This window comes from Camelus bactrianus, chromosome 21 (genome assembly GCF_048773025.1).
Source record: "Camelus bactrianus isolate YW-2024 breed Bactrian camel chromosome 21, ASM4877302v1, whole genome shotgun sequence".
NCBI lineage: Eukaryota > Metazoa > Chordata > Mammalia > Artiodactyla > Camelidae > Camelus > Camelus bactrianus.
Window position 1 is genome coordinate 1,810,816 of NC_133559.1, and position 18,529 is coordinate 1,829,344.

Here is an 18,529-nt window from a genome sequence, read left to right on the forward strand (position 1 = left end):
ATGTTCTTTGAAGTACAAAAGTTTTGAATTTTGATGAAATCCAACTTTTAATTATTTCTTAGGTTGCTTGTGCTTTAGGATATATGGTCATATCTAAGAAATCATTGACTAATCCAAGGTCACAAAGATTTACCTATGTTTTCTCCCCTAAGATTTATAGTTTAGCTCTTACATTTAGGTCTTTGATGTGTTTTGAGTTAATATCTGTATATGGTGTGAGATAGGGGTCTGGGTTCAAATTCTTTTGCATGTGGATATCCAGTTGTCCCACATAACATTCCTGAAATGATAAAATTATAGAAATGGAGAACAGATTTGTGGTTGCCAAGGGTTCAGGAAGGGGTGAGGTGGGAGAGACAGGGGTGTGGCTGTACAAGGGCAGCATGAGGCAGGCAGCCTCGTGGTGATAGAAATATCCTGCATCTTGACTTTACCAATGTTCTGGCTGTGATATTGGACTATAGTTTTGCAAGACGTTACCAACTGGGGCAAACTGGATAAAGGGGAACATAGGATCTCTTTGTGTTACTTCTTATAAGTGCATGTAAGTCAACAATTATCTCAAAATAAAAGTTTAATTTAAAAAGCAGTAGTTTGCTTTGGGAGATTTTGAGAATACAGAAATGTACAAAGAAAGAAATAGTCTGCAGTCTGAGCTGAGCTCTGTTGCTGTCCTGGCAGGAAGGTACAGATAGATCCCTACAGGAAGCAGGCTCTAGGGTGCTTGGACTGGGGTGTCCACCTTACAGATGGGAAGAAGAGAAAGGTGAGAGTCTAGTCTGAGCACGGCTGGTGTCTCAGGAATGCAGGATGATGAAGGTGGTGGTCAGTGGGCCAGTAGCTGGGCCTACGGGGCATTTTGGGCACACCCTTCCCTCTGGCTGGTCGTCGTGGAGGGTCCCAGGCTTCCCTTAGGGAGGCATAGCTATGTTCTCCTGGAGCACATCTTCAGGGGTCCTAGGACAACATTAAGCATCATTCATTCAATCAGCAAATATTTATTGGTGCCTGCTATATGCTGGGCACTGGGGAGAGCGCTTTAGAAAATATCCTTGACCTCCAGGTTGCCCTGAGGCTGAGGGGATACACAGGGGGCTAATTCCCATAATGAGCGAAGTACACATGAGCACAGGACTAGGGGGTGAGGAGGATGCTGCCTACATCCTGCCCACATTCTTATGTTGCCCCCAGGACCAGCAGTCCCTGACTGGGCTGTCCTCTGGCTGCAGGAGCCATGCAAGAATGGGCTGGATGTACTGGGGAGTGATGCCCTCAGGAGCAACCGTTTGTTGGTCAGTGATGAGTGGGAGGTGTGGATAAACACCCCATCTCCATGCCTTCAGATGGGGCAGCTCTGAGCTGTGTTCTTTACCATCTCCTGGGGATCCTAGCAGGACTTAGTCTTGACTGTCACCTTCCTGAAAATGCCCTTTGTCCTGGCTCCTCCCCTTCCCCATCTCTCTTCCCTGCTCCCTCACAAGCCTCCTGGAATCACCTCCCAATAGAACACTTAAACTCAGTCTTTGCCTCAGGTGCTGCTTTTGGGGGAGCCTAAGATAAAGTGAGGCATGCTCACCTGGTCTGGAGGGTCAGGAAAGGTTCCTGGGGGAAGGCCCTCCGAGCTGTGGCTTAAAGACCAGTCCAGTTATCCTAGAGATGAAGGGTGAGGACAGAGTGTCCAGGCAGAGGTGCACAATGTGAAGGCCTACAGGTGACAGTTTGGCACCTTCTGCTCACACAGGAGCTCATGCTGGGGAGGGGGCAGTGATAGAAGATGGAGCAGGGGCTGGCTGTTGGAAGGCCTGGGCCGAATGTGTCAGACTTGTACTTGGGGACAGCACTCTCCAGCTGAAGCAAGTTGAATGGAATGAGGGGTGAGAGTGGATGCCAGGGACTTGCTCAGAGGCCGTACCAGACAGCCGAGCAGGGGCAATGGTGCCTGGTCCATGGAGGGAGTGGCTGAAGTTCTTTTGCAGGTACAGAGGAGTCTTTGGCCCTGTTGTTCAGAAATATGCCCAGGTGTGCTCTGGGTGAGTGATATGGTCGCTTGGCATGATGCCCAAGCTGACGTGACGTCCATGATGGGCATTATGGACCTGAGCCCAGCATTCTGCTTGCGTGTGTGCTTGACATTTGATGTGAGGGGCTGCAAGAGGGAGGAACCTGCAAGTCTCCCATCTGGAAACCTCTCAGAGGAGCTGGGGAAGATCAGAGCTGGAAGGGCCTCTGTGGTCTCCTGCAGCTGCTCAGTGCCTTCTCCGGGCTCACCTTGAAACCTGGACCTTCTAGGCAGGATGTGTTCCAGGAGTTTAAGGGGTTTGGGGAAAGACATTCCTGTGGTCCATGGCAGCTCAGACACAAATCAAGAAGCCAAGGAAGCACCTTCTCCGCCTCCTCCACTGCTCCTTCCCCCTCCCTCCTTTCTGCCCCCCCTTTCTTCCTCTTTCCTCTCCCGTCCCTCATCCCGTACTATCTACTGAGCAGTTACTGTGTAGCCCAGCCCCCTAATAGAATGTTCTGCAGTGATGGAGTGTTCTACATCTGCACTGTCTAGTGTAGGGGCCACAAGTCACATGTGGCTACTGAGCACTTGAAATATGGCCACTGAGACTGAGGGCCTGAATTTTAAAATACTATTTATTCACTTAAATTTAACGTTAAATAGCCGTGTGCCCAGGGGCTAGTATTTTGGACAGCACAGATGTAGCCCTGTAGCTGCTGCCTTTGATCCATACTCCCTGGCCGGCTGACAAGCCCATGGGCCCCAAGGTTACAGAGTTTGCATTAGACATACTGATGGGCTTCTTGCCTTCCTAATCTTGTTACTGCCTGGGGATGAGGGCAGTGGGCTTCCTGAGCTCTCAGTATGTCCCACACGCACTGAAGTCTCACAACAGCCTTCCAGGCGGGGTGGCCGCTCCACCTTGTATAGTTGGAGAGACCAAGTCCTGGGGATGCATCTGCCACTGTCTTTGCCACACAGAGGCAGGCCAGCTCCTAGGGACCTGGAGGCTGTCCAGCTGGGCCTTGCCTCAGGGAAATAGTGTCTCTGGTTTTCTGAGAAGAAGCTGTCTGCTGCCCGCTTGGGGACTGAGGACACCATGTTGTTGCAAGAAAACCATCCTTTGAAGAAATTGTACAGGAGAACGTGACCAAGCCACTGCCATGCAGGAAAGCAGCCTTGTCCAACTCAGGCCAAAACTGACAAGCACCTCAGCGTTCATTGACAGAACATCTCTCCGCCCCTGCTACGCAGCAGCCTGGCCCTCACCCTTGGCCCAGACCTCTGCCCCCAGTGTGGTGGGTAACGAGGGGGACAGGACAGCAGGCTTTGTAGCACCATAGGGGCCGTGTGTGGGGTGAGGGGAGTGCGCCGACAATGGAACACCTTGTGGGACAGGGTCTTGGTAGGAGGCTTCCTTGAAATAGAGAACTAAAGGATGCAGCCGTCAAGGAGGATGTTCTGGGTGGAGGGGATGGCGTACAGTTTCCTTTTGGGGCTAACGGGTTTAAGGAAAACTTCTCCATTAGAGAAATGGCCAGTGGGTTTTATTTCACGTGAAGTCAGCTGTGCTGCCTGGGTGCCGTGGTGAAGACTGAAGCTCATGTGGGCCCTTGGGGGAAAAGCTCTGCAGTCAATTAATGATGTCTGCCACAGGCCCAGGCTGAGGCTGGCAGGGTGTAAGTGCCATGCATTTCTCATTGCTGTCCTAACAGCTTTCACTGTGCGTGACACCCAGTAGGTGTTTAAGCACTTGTTGACTTGGGATATCCACTGTTTTGTCTGGTGGGTGACCCACTGCGGGGTCTGGGAGCCCACTGGAGTGATTGGAAACATCCTGTTTTCACTTTTGCCATTTCCAAATGAGCAGCCCTTTTTGAGGGCACCGTTTTATGTTAGAACAACAGTCCTTAGGGTTGATCCATGAGCAGTGGAAGGTGGTGGCATTCCGGAGGAGGCCAAGTCTAGCATTCCAGAGTTCAGGGAATTTTGTGGTCTCAGCACCAGGCGAGCAAGTGTATCCTTTCCAGACATCCCACATTTGAAGGAGGGAAATTCCAGAAATTGCAGCATACCTCGCGCCCTATTCCTAGGTGGGGAGCAGGGTGTGGGCGGGGGAGCGGTGGGCTGCCTGGGTTTGCCTCTTACATTGCTGACAGCATGGACTTTGTGGGGAGTGGGGGGCTCTGGGCTTCAGGGTGCCTTATTAGGGCTGGCAGGTCGCGTGTACAGTGATTATAATCCCAGTCTCTCACCTTTGTGCACCTCCCTGGCATCAGTCTCTACCCGCACTCACCTTCTGAGCCCCTGTCTTAGTCTCAGCAATTCTACTCCCTCCTTCCCACCTTCCTTTCTTTCTTCCTTTCCTTCTTCCTTCTAAAAACCATTTTACATATAAAAACAGGTATTTACACCTGAAAATGTTTCAAAAGGCAAAGATTTTTTAAAGAGTGTAAACACAATGCATCATCACTCTTCTTTGCTCCGAATTTCCCATAAACTCCTAGTTGATCTAGAGCCTTGACAGATTGGGGTGTAATATTTTTTTGCAAGACTATTTTCTAGGCAGGGTGGTGTGCTCCCTGTGGCATTGAATCAGGAAGGTCCCGATCCTGGTGGTCCCGCTCTGCAAATGCTACTGCTGACCAGTAAGCCCAGCTGGGTCAGTCTGACCCCATGGAAGCCTCACCTGACGGCTTCAGCATCCCTTGACCATTCAGGGACTAGATTTGTTACTTCACTGGTGGGGGGATATATAGATTTAAAAAGTACTAAATTATGTACTTTCGTTCCTGAGACCTCATTTAATTCTTCTTTTTTTTTTTTTTAACATTTTAAAAGAGTTTTTTTTTTTTTAAGTTTTTTGGGGAGGGGAGGTAATTAGGTTACTTATTTATTTGTGGAGGAGGTGGAGGGGATTGTACCCTAGACCTCATGCATGTTAAGCATGTGCTCTATCGCTTGAGCTATATCCTGCCCCTCATTTAATTCTTAAAATTCTCACATTTAATTCTTGGAAGCTGAGATTATCCTGTTTCTGCAGAAGGGGAAACTGATGCTCCAGAGAGGGTCCTTTGTGGCCGTTCAGGGTCACACAGGACCACAGGGGTCGCACAGGACCACAGGGGCCACATAGGATGTCAGGAGCCACATGGGTCACATGGGACTACAAGGGACCACATGAGACCACACAGAACCAGGATCTGTCCCATGACCCTGTTTCTTTTTCTTTCCTTTTCTTTTCTTTCCTTTTCTTTTCTTTTCTTTTCTTTTCTTTTCTTTTCTTTTCTTTTCTTATCTTTTTGCTCGTCCAGCCATTTTTTTTATTTACAGTTTGTGTTTAATGCAAATCAGTTCCATCACATGAGAAGTTACTATGAATCAAAGCATAAATACACAAACACAATATACAATCCAAAATAGATGTACAGCATTCAGGTGTGAAATGAAAGGGAATGTTCATTCACACACACAGCAGCTTGAGATCTGTTGGATGTGGTTGTTCCAGTGTAGGTTTCTAAAGATGGGAAATAAATGACTTTGGTTATCAAGACTACTGTGGCCATATTAGATGTCAGAACATCTAAGCATCAGTGTGTGACCATGTGAACAAAAGACTCAAGGGAGTGTCTATTTTTAAAAAGGTCTCTGCGCATCGAGGCAGTTATGAAAAGACTTACTTTCCAAAATCAAGCCCACTTTAGGCTGAGGACCAGGTTCTAACTATCTAAACATACTGACTGATAACAGAAAGTGTTCCAAATGTGGCTACTCTGATTCCATTTTTTAAAAAGTATTTACAGAAAGAGTATAAAAATTTTTCTAAATTTAATGAAAGGAAGCTTCCAGTCTTCACCTCCCAAGTACTTGGTTACAGTTTGGCTCCTTCACATGTTTGCCTTTTTAATTTCAAGATTTGTCAATTTTACCTTCCAAAGAGACCCATTTTTAAAACCATAAAAAGCATTTAACAGATGGAGAAATAAAAAGCGTTTTGAAATTAGTTGAGGTCAATGTACTTCTAGTCTATTATCAGTTTAGCTAAAAGAATCTAGCTCTCTTATTGAATAAGAATAGTTGATAAGGATGTAAGCAAAACATACTCATTATGCTTGGATTTGGGGTAGATTCCAATCCATCATTGCCCTGGCACATGTCAATGACTACACAAAAAGTCAAATGCAATGTCAGATCCAAAGCCCCAGAGGAAAGAGCTCAGTCCCCAAGAGAACAATGATAGTTTAACATAAAATTTTATCCGGAGTACATCGGCATTCAATTAGTACTGCTGAAAGTGGGGATTTACATTGAGGATTCACAGTAGTATTTGGAAGTTCCTTCTAATGTACGTATAAATAGAATCACAGAAGCTTTCTGTATTACCTAATTGTTTCATGGCCTTATAAATTAAATGAACCAAATGAAAACTGAATCTCTGTTCCACATCCCATCCTTGATCTCTAAGTAACATAAAATCTATGCTCATTTGCAAAGTAAAGTTTTATGTGTCCACACTTCTGTAGCCACATTTAAGGAAATCATCTCTTAACTAATTTTGGATGTTGTCTCTCCATCTTGTACAGTAAACTCCAGCAGATTTAATACTGGCATTCATCATCTAATCAAAACCTTCACGTGCTCTTCAAACCAGTCAAATTTGGGATCCTCAACATTTTCTGTCAATAAAATAAGGAATTAGCAGATTCACTCAATGAAGACTTTTCCTCGTCAAACTGGATGTCTAGATGCCATATGAATTGAGTTTAGAAGATGGGGAAGTATAGATGTTTCTTGACCTGAGTCTCTTAACAGTAGAGATGTAGAAGGGAGACCAAGGTCATGAAGAGACTGGCTGTTGACTGCAGTGCACCGTTATTTGCCTTGGTGGTGGCGTTAGCTGGATTTGGGATGGCCGAGGTAGTCTGGGAGGAGTTACTTGAAACTGGTGGAACAGTTGTTTGATTTGAATAAATCTGCCTAGGTAAGAGGAGTGCCAGGAGCAGCAGCCCCAGTCCAAGCCTGGCCACCATTGCTCTGCCCATGTCCGCTCTGTCGGTGCACGGCATGTCTCACTGGATGCCGGGTGTGTGGAGGACAGCTGGCTCTAGGCTGGCGCTGGAAAGGTGGTCCCTGTTCCTTTTTAATGCTGATTCTTCCTGCCCTATATCTCAGCTTCCCTGTTGCTACAAGTTTTCCAGAGAGCAGTTCTTGCCAAAATGCGTTCCATGCAATACTCACTATGTTTACTGCTCTTGGAGGGTTCCATTCTCAAGCGTGTTTGGGACTATGCACTGTGGATGTGTGTGTGAGGAGACCTGTGCACGCAGGGCATTACCATGAGTGCTAGCTGTGCGGTGAATGCTGTTATTTCAGTAAAGGGATGCGTTCTCTGCCTGGTGCAGTGTGAGGCATGCTCTGTGCAGACACAGGTGTATTGAGGTTGGTCACAGCTTCTCTTTGGTGAGACCCCACCATGCAGCAGTGTCAATTCCTGCCTTCCCCACACCTGCACTGGACGTTACTCCTCTTTCGAATCTGTGCCACCCTGAGAGGTGAAGCATGCTGTTGCCATGTCATTCTAATTGGCATTGTTTAGTTGAGGTGTGAGCATCTCCCCACACATTTACTGGCACTGGTGCTGCCTCTGCTGCGAGTGGTCTGTCCATAGCCTTTGCCATCCATTCTGCCATTTCACATGGTTCCAGCTGAGGACAGCTGACGACGCAGATCAACATCCTAAAAACCAAACAAGGCAGAAGAGCCAGGTATCTTTAACTGGAATGTCCTTGGACTGCAGTGTGCTGTGATGAGGCCAAGGTCATGGACAGGGGCGTGTGTGAAGCATGAGAAGTCAGCACGGCATAAACACAGCCCATGCTGACACGTGTGGGTCCATGAATCACTAACATTTATAATCTAGATGGCGATGTGCAAACCCTCATGGGCCTCTGATTGTCATCAGTTGATAGAACTGGGGACCCAGATGTGCCATTTCATAGATACCACTTTCTTCTCTATCAGGTCTGCTGTACAGAATATTGAAAGGCAATAGCATATGTAAGCAAAGAAATACTTGATTGGGTGGTGACAGTGCTAGGAAGAAAGATAAAGTAGAAAAAGGAGGGGTGGTGGGCCTCTCTAGAGAGGGGATCCTGGGCAGAGGATCGAACAGGGCAAGTGTGGGGGCAGACTGCTGGGCAGAGGGGCAGCAAGTGCAAAGGCCCTGAGGGGGCAAATGCAGGGAGTGTGAGGAAGTGCAGGAGCCCAGTGTTGCTGGAGTAGAGAGAGGAGTGGACAGTGGTCAGGAATGGAGGCCTGTAGGTCAGCTCAGGCCTGGTCCTGAGGCCTCAGCATCATGGGAGAGACTTGGGGTTTATTCTTACTTGGGAAGCCCTTTGGAATCTCCTGGACTGAGTGGCCCCAGGCTGGATTCTAATGTACTGCCTCTGGTGGCCATGCTGAGGATTGGCTGTGGTGAGGCAGCCTTGCAACCTGGAAGGTTGGGAATGAGCCCGAGATCCTGGTGTGTCGTGAGGATGGAGATAACAGGATTTGCTGGTGGATTGGCTGGTGGGAGAGCAGAAGGGAAGGAACAGCGGTGGTGGGCACTGCTGAGGGGCCACGTGGTGGTGCTGGCGTGGCCGTTAGAACTAAATCTGCCTGGAAGGGTGAAGTTGGGGCTAGAGGTGTAGATCTGAGTCACCAGCTGGCTAATTTTAGAGCCCTGGGGCCAGATGCCATTCCCTGGGTTATGGGTGTGGGTGGGGAGGATGGAGACTGAGGCAGGAAGGAGGCCGGCTTCAGTGGGTCCTGCTGCCCTCACGCTCCAGGTCATTCAGGCACCAGTAAATGGGATGTTCTTTACTGCCAGGATTTCTGGATGGCAGAGAGTTGAGAATACACACCAGACTGAAGGCTTTTCCTGTAAGATCAGGAGCAAGGCAAGGATGCCCGCTTTCACCACTTTTGTTCAACACTGTGCTGGAAGTTGTAGCCAGAGCAATTGGGCAAGAAAGAGAAATAAAAGGTGTCCAAATTAGAAAGGAAGAATTAAAATGATTTCTGTTCACAGATGATATGATCTTATATATAGGAAATCCTAAAGATTTCACAAGATTATTAGAATTTTTTTACAAGATTATTAGAATTAATAAATGAATTCAGCAGAGTAGCAGGATGCAGTCAGCACACAAAGATCACTTGCATTTCTGTAACTAATAATGAACAATCCCCAAAGGAAACTAATAAAACAATTCCATTTACAGTACTATCAAAAAATAAAATATTTAGGAATAACTCTAACCAAGGAAGTAAAAGACATGTACACCGAAAACTTCAAGTCATTTCTGAAGGAAATTAAAGAAGACATAAGTAAATGGGAAAACACTCCATGCTCATAGATTGGAAGGCTTAATATTAAGATGTCAATACTACCCAAAGTGATCTACAGATGCAACATAATTCCTGTCAAAATCCCAAGGATGTCTCTTGCAGAAGTGGAAAAATCTATCTTAAAATTCATTTGGGATCACAAGGGACCCCAAATAGTTTTAGTGGGGGAAAATGTAAATGTTCTGGACATGGATGGTGGTGATAGAATCATATTATGTGTCTATTTAATACCAGTGAAATACACACTTAAAGGTTGTAAAGGTGTAAGTTTTGTTTGTGCATTTTACCACAATAAAAAAAAAAATGAAAGCCAAAACAGAACCACTGGTGATGTAGATCATTTGCTTTGTGTGCTTGCAGCTGTTCTCAGCTCTGTGGTCCATGTCTCAAGCGGCCTGGGGACCTGAGGGCTGGGATCCAAGACAGAGCACGTTGGTGGAGTCGGCTAATCTCCAGGGCAGGGAGATCCTGTTGACTTGCTCTGCGTGTTTTATGAGGTGCCTACTATGTGCTAGGGGATGTGCCAGCCACTCGTGTGGTTCCATCGCCTGGTGTGAGGCCTCTTAATTGGCTTCGAATGTAGCTGCGGTGTTCCTGAGCCGCTTAACGACCCTGGGTGATGAGGTGTCTCAGGCTCAATATTTGTTTAATGCTTTATTCATGGGCACAAAACAGTGGTAACATTAATTTCAGGGGAACTTTAATGATGTATGTGTTTGGTGAAGTCCCCAGCTCCTGACCCTTAAGGTGCTAGATCTGTTTGGGGCCATGTGAAATGTTTTGCATCACTCACAAGAAAGAAAAAAGAGGTGCTGTTTTTCCTTGGGAAGAGAAGAGGTATTTCACAGCCAGACCTTGTCTCCTGTGGAACATTTGTCAAAGGCTGCAGAAAGCAAACACATGGAAATTTCCAATACTTCTTCTAAAGGAAGAAGTTGGGCTTGTCAAAATCAGAACATTGGTCCTATTCCTCCATTTGTTAATCTGTTCATCAGTCCACCCATCTATCCATCCATCCATCTACCCACCCATTGCAGGCTGAAGCCCACTCTGTTCCGCTAGCCCTGGGGTCATTGTATGCATCCAGCTTGCCGCCAGTCACTTCACCTTTCTGAGCTGCCATTACTTCACCTGCCAAATGAGGCTGTGTTGGGGACAAGCTTAGCCCAATGTCTGACCTAGAGCAAGCAAGCCTTCAATACATGTAGCCAGATTACAGCCATTACCAATAATAATAATAGTACTCTCTGAAATAAGTACTGTTTTCACCCCATTTTACATAGGAAAAAACTGATGTAGGGTGCTCTGGTTCTGTTCCCTCTCAGAGTGCAGATGTGAAATGCACAGGAGCCTGGCTGGGCTGGACCCCTGGAACTGCTCCTTGCTACTTGAGTGACTGTGACTTCTGGATCCCTGGGGGTCCCTGAGGGCCTGGGTCTGCAGGGCTCACCTAATTTCCTACCTCTGGACACAGTGAAAAGATGAAAAACAAAAAGATTATCACTTCATTTATTTTCCTAATAAAATAGCTACTTTCCTTCCCACTCCCCTCAAATCACTGCAAACAAAGTTTGCTTGGGGTTTCCAGGTTTCTTTCTCGTTTCTGTCCCCCCAGGTGAGAGAGAAGCTGATTACGACCCGGTCAGGCACAGGCGGCCTCTGTGCAGTCCCAAATTCTTCCTTTTTAAGTAAAATTTAAGACCTTCCGAAAATGAGCTGCAGGGCTGACCTCCCGGTTCTGGTTCTTGGTGGAGTTTCTGAAATGCACATGAGGCTGGGCCTGCTAATGCGCCGAAATAATTGCCCTCCGCTGGAGGGAGGAATTAATATTCGCCTGCCAGTTGTCTTGCAGTTAGTGAGCAGCAGTTTCAGCCTCTCCCACTTACTGTCAGGTCACAGCCTTCCCATCCTTTTCAGGCAATCCTGTGAGGTGAGCTGCTGCTTGACTGCATCTGTGCACAGCGGGCTGCTGCAGAAATTGCTGGAGCAAATTGGTGGGTAGAGAGGATAGCATATGGGGCAAGAAACATCCGACATGCCAGCCCCAAAGATATGCTGGATTCTCCGAGACATGCCCCGGGCTTTCCCATCGCCTCCTTTCCTTAGGCAGTTCCTCCTTCTAAACTGGGTCATGTTTCCCCCATGCAAAATGGAAAATGGGTAATTCCTTTGATCAGCGTCCCATTTAGAGATCTTTCAAATTCTATGGGGTTTATTTGCTGCTCTTAGCCCAGAACTTGGGCACAAGGACTAATGGAAATTGTTATCCCGTTAGGGATTTACTAGATTAATAGCAGTATTATCTAATGTTAGATTTTTTAGATTCACAGTAATACCTACATGTCAAGAGTTGGAGAGTATTTTGATTTGTTATAGAATCTGTGTGTGGCTTATACATTCATCTTCAAACCAGCCAGACTTCTTAGGGTCTTCGTGTGGTCAGACACAGAAGTGCCAATGCCCAACAGAAGATAAATGTGCACTGCAGATGTTGGGGGGATTACAGAATTCCTTTTCTCAACACGAGCTGTTTGTGGTTCTCCCTGTCCCTTTCTCTAGGTAAGTGTATTTTTCCTGGCTGCCATTACTGACTGAACTTTGTCTGCCTCACAAGCTCCTGGGACGGTGGAGACTGAGATTCTGGAGGTAGAATTGACTACAGATTATATTTCAGACCAGGGCTTGAAGACACAGAGATGGTTGGCGGTTTACCCAGTGCTTCTGAGCCTGAAATAGGAAGTCTATGTTCAGCTTTTTTGGGGGGGGGTCTCTGCTTTGGAAGAAACCCTAACTCCATCATGTAATGAATTCGATGTATGCTACTGAACATTCACTCATTCATTCAACAAACATTCCCCAGGCACTGACTACATGTCGGAGCTTGGCTCCGTGCCATACACATGTGATTTCAGTTTTCTCCGTAACCCTGTGTGAGCTGGGCAGTGTCCTCTTTTTACAGATGTGGTTTGTTGGTCAAAGAAATATGAGTGAAAATTTCCTCCAGCCCCAGACTTTGTGTTATTTTTCTCATACGTTTTACTTCTACAGATGTTATAAATTCCACAGTACATTGCCATTATACTTTTATTAAACACTTAATGATATTTTATTGGCTGTTCTAGGGTTTAGAATATACATCTTTAATTTTTCACGGTCTGCCTTTAAAGTATCGCTTCATGTATAGTGTCAGAACTTTGTACTAGTCTGCTCCCAATTTCCCCCACCTTTTGTGCTGTTGTTGTCATCTGTTACTTTTACATAGGCCATGTATCCACAATCCTTTCCTTCTATTTTTGTTTTAAACACTCAATGTTAAAAACGTATTTAAAAGGTCTTTTATATTTACCCTCATTTAAACAGTTTTCAGAACTATTCGTCTTGCTATGTAGATCTAAGTTTCTGTCTTGTTTCGTATTTTTTTCTACCTGAAAAACTGAACTTCAGTATCTTGCAGTATAGGTTTACTGGTAATTCATTGTCTCAGATTTTGTTTTTCTGAAAAAAAAAAAAAATAAAATTTGTTTTCATTTATGAAATGTGGTTTTTCCTGGGAGTAGAATTCTGCATTGACAGTTATTTTTTCTCTCAGCACTTCTACGATGCCACTTCATTGTCCTCTGGATTGTATACTTTTTGATGAGAAGTTTGCTGTCATTCTTACATTTCCTTAATTCCTTAATTTTTCTAGCCTGCCTTTAAGATTTTCTCTTGTCTTTTAGTATTTTGAATACAGTCTGTCTATTTTTATTTATTTATTTTTAATAATTCTGCTTGAGGTTCTCTGATGCTTTTGGATTTGTGACTTGATATCTTTCATTACTTTTGTAAAATTCTCAGCCACTACTTCTTCAAATTGATCTTCTGCACCATCACGCCTCTCTTTTCAGTTACACGTATATTAGATTATTTACATTGTCCCCAGTGTATTTAAAACCCCTCATCGTCCTCTTCCCCTTTCTTTCTCTTTCTTCCTCTCCCCCTTCTATTCCTGCTCCTCTTTTTACCCCTTCTTTTTTGTTTTATAGTTTGGATAATTTCTGCTGACCTAGCTTCATGGATTCTTTGGATTCTTTCCTCAGCTGTGTTGCACCTGCTGATGGTCTCAGGGAAGGCACTCTCTATCTCTGTTATCAGGTGTTGTCTTTCCTAAGACTCACCTCTGTTTCCACTTCCTTAGGCATGACTCTTCTGAACTGAGATTGTCCACATATTTCTTCTGCATAAGGTGCAAGGATAAATCTGGTACTTATTACTCTGTCATTGCCAGAACCATCCTTTTACTTCAAACATGTCCATGTCTTTATATTTAAAGGTTATTTCTTGCAGATAACATGTCACTGGTTTCCTACTTACTTGAATCAGAAGACAGAGTGTGACTTTTCTAAGTATAGGCTGACACGGAGAACAATGTCAGGTGTGGCCTTTGTCCATGTAGTCGTGGAGATGTTTCTGAGTCGTCAAGGGGCTGATGTACAGGTGGTGCCCTGACTGAAGACTTTGGGGTCATACATACCTGGTTTCCCATCCGTTGGCCAGATTACTTAGCCTCTCTGAGCCCCTGTTTCCTCATGTATAAAAAGGAATAACAGATGACTTGACTAAGGATTAAATGCAATGATCCTGTCATTCTCTCTTCCGTTTACCACAAGGCCTGGGACACAGTAGATGCTTATTAAATGCTTTTGAATGAGTGGGTGCTTTCTAGAGTTCTGCTGGTTCATTAAAATAAATAAATAGCCCCAAACCATTCATTCCATTCATTAAAATCCTATATCTGGAAAATGATTCTTGCCCTGACCACCAATTTCCCTGCCTCCTCACATTCAATACAATGTTTGCTTTCTCCAACAAGCTTCCCCAAATTAATTGGAATACATTGATTTATGCAGTTGTCATCTCACAAAATGCCATTAGTACTTTGCTTTGTCTCTTAATATAAGCATTCTGTGTAAGAAACCCGTTAGAAAGGAGCCTGATTTAGGAATTAGGAACACAAACTTTTCTTGCCAGCTTGGTTGCCAGGTGGCCTTGGGCAAACCCTTTAGCCTTTTCTGGGCCTCAGTTTCCTTGTCTGTAAAAGCGGAAGTGGCTGAAGATCCGTGTGAGAACCAGACATAGAGTCGCTCTCAAATATTAATTATCCTCCATTTTCTCTCTCACCTGTTACTCCTTCCTCCTGTGATTCCACTGGATGTAGGCAGGGGCTCCGGCCCACGCGAGAGGGTACCCAGCGCGGACAGGTAGGGGGATGGGAAAGATGTTTTTTCTGGTCCTCACTTGGCACAGCTGTTACTTTTGGTCTCTTCCTTTTTACCCAGCTAAACCTTAATCTTAATCATTTTAAAAAATATATTTTTATTTATTTACAGTGTAGGCGGCCGTTCCTAGCTTGTTTGTGCCTGAAGGTGGACTTGACTCAAGCGGTTTACATACTTTGTAGCTGAGGGGTATGTTACAGTACCCCCCCCCCCCCTTTGTTACTTGCTGGTCCTAACTGTGTTTGGTTTCAGACAAAATTAACCCTTTTCTTCCGTGTACCCTTCAGGTGGCAGATACGGAAAAGCATCAGACTCTGGCATCAGTGTTAGAATGTGCTGAAGTGTTGTTACTTTTTAGTTATCTGTTCCATTTGACATGGTAGAAAGTCCTTTCTGTTTTTCCTCTGGTGTAAGGGGAAGGATGTCCATAGACGTTACCAGCTGAGAGAGGTGGGGTACCCACCTTTCTTTTGGTTGTGCAGAGAGCTATTACCACTTCAGGACTATGATGCTTTTCTTCTCCAAGCTCGTGTTAACTGTGCTGTTGACAGATCGAGTCAGGGTAATTGTCCTTGACTATTGACGTGAAAACAATTTAGGAATGCTCTTTACTTCCCTAATTTTAAGAAATGGTGATAGATGTCATAGCCATTAATTTATTTTAACTGTTCTTAAGCTTCTCTGTTTTGTATCTTTTCTCAGGGTTGTAACTCCATGTTTACCATCATCTGAAAAAAGGTACCAAAAATCCATAAGTAAATAGGGAGTATAGTCATAAACACATCCGTTCTTTTGGTAAAATGATGCTTTGACAATTTAGGCTTCATCGATAGAACTATTCTTATCCTTTGGACTGAATTAACTGAATTGATTGGCTGGTAAACCAATTCCTAATTTTTCATTTTGTCCAAAATGATTAGACCCTTGTGTGTAGAAGCAGTATTTTGGTTTCATTTGAAAAAGAATGAGAATTGGCCTGGTGACTTTGAAAGCATGGTTGACGATGGTAGCTTCTCAAGTTCTGAAGTGAAACTAGGGGATTATAGAAAGAATCATTTTTATGGGTTTTTTTTTTTTTTTTTTTTTGGTCAGGGTGCTATTCCTAAGGTTAACTTTGAGCATGTGACACACACTCCTAAGTACCTTCAAGGAAAATTAATAATTAATAGTAAAAAAAACAATTCCCAGCTAAACCTTTAAATCACATCTTCTCTTTGTTCTGAAACCTGAAAAAGGGTAGAATATCAGCTTTGGAACACATAAGAATTGCCAAATTTTGCCTCTCCAGATGACTGTCTCTCTTTAGACACAAGCTCTTGGGATGGGGCAGTGACTTTGCCAGTGGTCCGTAGGCTCCTGCTCTTCCCCATCTCCTAGTTCTAAAAGCCTAATTTGCATCAAGTGGACGAATCCCATCTCCCTGGCACTGCCCTCAGAGGGAGGCAGCCCTTCCCAAGGCCCTGGGCCGTGTGGGGAGGGAGTGGCAGGGGAAAGGGCTTCTTACCCATTACTGGATACGGTAAATAGATCGTTTGTTACTCTGTGAATCAAAGTATGGTCCATGGACCAGAGCAGTGGCTGGTGATTTGTATGCATATTAAAGTTTGAGAAGCACTGTCTACATGATCATTGAGGAAAAGCTGGGGCAGCAGAAGTGTCTGCTATGAACAATGAGCAGCGTTTGGTGCAGACAACAGAGCTGTCATGTGGAAGGGACAGAAGGTTCACGAGGGCCTGTGGAGAGGTGGCTTGAGTTGGGGATGGCTCTGTGCCCAGCGGGGCTGTAATCCAGAAGAGGGCCCCCTCCTATTGCTTCCCGAGGTAGGGGTCTGTCTGTCCACTTTTTGATAGTGTATTTTAAAACCTAAAAATTTTGATCAAGTCCAGTTTATCTATTTTTTTTCCTTATGTTGCTTGTGCTTTTGATGTCACATCTAAGAATCTGTTGGAAATTCCAATGTCATGAAGATTTACCCCCATGTTTTCTTTTAAGAGCTCGACATTTAGCTCTTACATTGAGTTGCTTGATTTGTTTTGAGTTAATTTTTGTGTATGGTGTGAGGTGGGAGTCCAACTTCATTTTTTTGCATGTGAACAGGCTTTGATTTCTTTGTTCAGAGGCGCTCTCTTACTATTGTGTGGAGAGCAGCCAGGGGGGCAAGAAGGAAGCAGGGAGACTAATTTCCCACGGTTATGTGATAATCTGTCTCTAAGGAAAGGTATGCTAGAATGGCAGCTAGTGGAGTTAGAGGAAATGATTAGAAAACCACACTGGTCAGCCACCGTGATCAGAACTGATTCAGGCAAGAATTATTAGTGGATGCTAATGTGGAAGTTTCTTGAGCAACAGAATATTTGCTTCAAATAACCTCCCCATGAGAAACTAACTGCAAAAGGTAAAGAATGAGTTTTACAGTGAAGAAACCTGGCAGGGACGTTCTACACAATAATTGGCCCCAGAAAGACCAGGAATGTTCCAGTTGAGAGGAGACTAAAGAGACGGACAACAGTGCGCGGTCTGGGCTTTTCTTTGGTGTAAAGGACGTTTTCCGCGTAGGGGGTGAAACCCACACAAGGTCTGAAGATTAGCGACGTCGTGTCAAAGCGAATTTCCTGATTTTGCGGTGCCACCTTAAGCACGGTAGCCGAGGAGGGAATGGCCCTGTTTAAGGAAGCACACATGGTGTGTGTCGGGGCAGAGGGCCATCATGTCCGTGCGACAGCCTACTTCCCAGTGGGGAGAGCAAATGTATCAGGAGAAAATGAGAAGGTAGTTGTGGGCAGATGTTAACACTGGAGGCATCCAGCTTAAGGGTACGTGGGATTTTTTTTATACTATTCTGAACTTTTTTGCAAGTCTGAAATTATAAAAGAGACTCTTCCCCCTTAAAACGCACAACATAGCCAAGGACACCTGTGCTGTCACTAACAAGGTGTGTGATGCACTAGTTGGCCGCCCTTCTCTCCGGGCAGTGCCACCCCAGTGTCCCCGGCACGGCCATCAGAGCAGTCTTAAACTCCGCCAAGCACCTCTTCCTCTCGGCACCCTTGCCTGCGGGCCGCATGCAGCCTTCTTTCCTGAGCTACTCATATAGACAGCCGCTTCTCTTGGGTATGTCCTGGATGACAGGTATATTTTAACCTTCACATCGGCCCTACTCTTATTTCCATTTCACAGATGAGACCAAGGCACAAAGGGAGAAAATCAGAGTTTGAAAGCGGGTCTACCCAGCTCTGTGCTTGAGCAGTTTCCCGCCCTCCCTGCATCTCGTTCTCCTGTTCACTTGTCTGTCATCTGTCTTCCCTGGTCAGCTCCTTCAGGGAAAGACCCTTGTTCTGTTTGCTCACTGATGTTTCCCAAGGACCTGGCTCAATGCCTGTCCTATGACGGGAACTCTGTAAATATCTCCCAGATGAAGGACCACCATGGGGCTTAGCATACAATAAGTACATGGGTGTTGGGGTTGAACCTGGGTGCAAATCCTGGTTCTGCTACTTGGAAGCTGTGTGATCTTGGAGAAGTTAATTAACCTCTCTGGAACACAATTTCTGAATTTATAAACTACAGATTCCACTCTTGCCTCATCGGGGTTGTGGTGAAGAGCTAATGCACCACAGTGCTTATTGCAATTGCTGGCATTGTGTCAATGCTCTCAGTCCATATTTACTGAACAAATGAATGAAAGTTTCAAGTGGGCTCTCTCTCTGGGGGACCCCAGCTCTTCCTATAACCATGAGGATTAGAGCAATTTGGAGGGACTTTCCTGCAGACTTTAACTTACCGTGACAAACCACGTGGGATTACTTATGTATTTATTTGTGTGTTTCCAGTGCCTCCTGCTCCCATGTGTGCTGTACCCCCAGCTCAGGCTGTACC